Source organism: Palaemon carinicauda, chromosome 14 (genome assembly GCF_036898095.1).
Source record: "Palaemon carinicauda isolate YSFRI2023 chromosome 14, ASM3689809v2, whole genome shotgun sequence".
NCBI classification, from domain to species: Eukaryota; Metazoa; Arthropoda; class Malacostraca; order Decapoda; family Palaemonidae; genus Palaemon; species Palaemon carinicauda.
This window is the reverse complement of record NC_090738.1, coordinates 135,462,062-135,464,561: the sequence shown is the minus strand read 5'-3', so window position 1 is coordinate 135,464,561 and position 2,500 is coordinate 135,462,062. Positions and strand designations below refer to the sequence as shown.

General features: G+C 31.1%; 1 pseudogene; it reads right to left on the bottom strand.

Annotated features, from left to right (window-relative positions):
* The window catches only part of LOC137653784 (lysosomal aspartic protease-like), a 15,862-nt pseudogene that overhangs the window by 3,310 nt on the left and 10,052 nt on the right, over window positions 1-2,500 (bottom strand).

Sequence of the window (2,500 nt, the reverse complement as noted above, 5' to 3'; positions counted from 1 at the left end):
TTGATTTTGAAGCGTCCTTCTCCTAGAAGAGCTGCTTACCACAGCTAAAGAGTCTCTTCTACCTTTAGCAAGAAGACCATGGAAGACCATGGTACAGAGGCCATGGCACTATCCCAGACTAGAAAATAATGGTCTGCTTTTGAAGTGTCCTTCTCCTAGAAGAGCTGCTTACCACAGCTAAAGAGTCTCTTCTACCCTTAGCAAGAGGAAAGTGGCCACTGAACATAAAAGTAAAGTTTGTTCGTTGGAAAGAAGCTCACCTCAATAACATGATCGGCTCCCTCTAGTTCGAAGTTATGACCATTCATCGTGAAAGTGACCGATGGCATATCGGGCACATTTGAGCACAAGATGCCATATTCGGGTCCTAGGATGTGGAAGGCTCCGAAGTCGACCATGAGTTCCTGTGAAAAGATAGAAAGAAATTAGTCTATTGGAACAACAATAAATGTTTTGATAGACAATTTATACCTTTAATTTGTTAAATAAAAACTGCGTGGGATAGATATTTGCAACTTAGCTTTTTCTATTTTTCAATTAAGTTTTTAAAACTGTGAAGATATCCGTCATTTTAAAGGGATAAAAGGTTTGCTTTACTACTAGCCAACCTACAACCCTAAGTGGGAAAGTAGGATGTTCCAAGCCAAGGGCCCCAACAGAGAAAACAGCCCCGTGTGAAATGGAAATAGTGGAATAACGTATGAATTTGAAGAAGTAAACGAAAGAAGACATAAGTGGAAATGAAGAAAAAGAAACATGACTTCACTTATACCTTATACTACCAGCCAATCTACAACCTTAACTGGGAAAGTAGGATGTTCCAAGCCAAGGGCCCCAAGAGGGAAAACAGCCCCGCGTGAAATGGAAATAGAGGAACAACGTATAACTCTGAAGAAGTAAATGGAAGAAGACATAGGTGGAAATGAAGAAAAAGAAACATGAATACACTTATATCTTATACTACCAGCCAATCTGCAACCTTAATTGGAAAAGTAAGATGTTCCAAGGGCCCCAACAGAGAAAACAGCCCCGTGTGAAATGGAAATAGAGGACTAACATAATTCTAAAGAAGTAAACGGAAGACAAATATGGAAATGAAAAAAATCAAACACGAATTAGTTTATATCTTACCTTTACATTGTCGGTTGGTCCAGCTATGAGCGAAGTTCCTGTGTCGATGGCAACTTCACAAGGATTGCAAAATGCCTTTGGAACTCCTCCGACTGAGATGCTGGAATTTTTTGCAATGATTTGCATTTAATTTTTGGAATTTTTACAATGATTTGCATTTAATTTTTGGAATTTTTGCAATGATTTGCATTTAATTTTTGGAAATTTTATAATGATTTGCATTTAATTTTTGGAATTTTTGTAATGATTTGCATTTAATTTCTGGAAATTTTATAATGATTTGCATTTAATTTTTGGAATTTTTATAATGATTTGCATTTAATTTTTGGAATTTTTGCAATGATTTGCATTTAATTTTTTTTATTTTTTACAATGATTTGCATTAAATTTTTGGATTTTTTTGCAATGATTTGCATTTAATTTTTGGAATTTTTATAATGACTTGCATTTAAGTTATGGAATTTTTGCAATGATTTGCATTTAATTTTTGGAAGTTTTGCAATGATTTGCATTTAATTTTTGGAAGTTTTGCAATGATTTGCATTTAATTTTTTTATTTTTTGCAATGATTTGCATTTAATTTTTGGAATTTTTACAATGATTTGCATTTAATTTTTGGAATTTTTTTAATGATTTGCATTTAATTTTTGGAATTTTTGCAATGATTTGCATTCATTTTTTGGAATTTGTTTGTTTGTTTCATTAAATCCAATCTCTGGAAGATCATCAGAAAATGATTTTAATTTATAGAAATAAACTACTTCAAGGAAATACAAAATCTTGAGTCCAAAAGAAGTTATCAACAGACTTACAACATTTTCTTTGTTTACATAACATCTTAGAAGGATTATTCATTAGAAAATTATTTTAAATTATTGAATTAAATCGTTATTTTGAGGAAATATATAGTTTGAGCTAAAAAATTATCTATAAACAGATATAGGCCTACAGTATTTTGATTTTTGCCCACATACCATCTTTGAAAAATTATTCACTAGTAATTTGAACTTATTGAAATAACCCATTTTGAGGAAATACGAAGTTTGAACTGCAAAAATAAAACGCCAAGATATCATCATAATGTAAATAATGCATTATTCATCATAAAATAATTTGAACTTACTGAAATAAATTTTTTTTTTAGGAAATACGAAATTTGAGAGGCAAAAATAAAACCCCCAAGCTATCAACATAATGTAAATAATACATTATTCATCATAAAATAATTTGAACTTACTGAAATAACCTATTTTGAGGAAATACGAAATTTGAGCGGCAAAAATAAAAACGCCAAGCTATCATCATAATGTAAATAATGCATTTCAAAGCTCTACTTACTCTAATAAATCTAACATTTCAACTAATATAT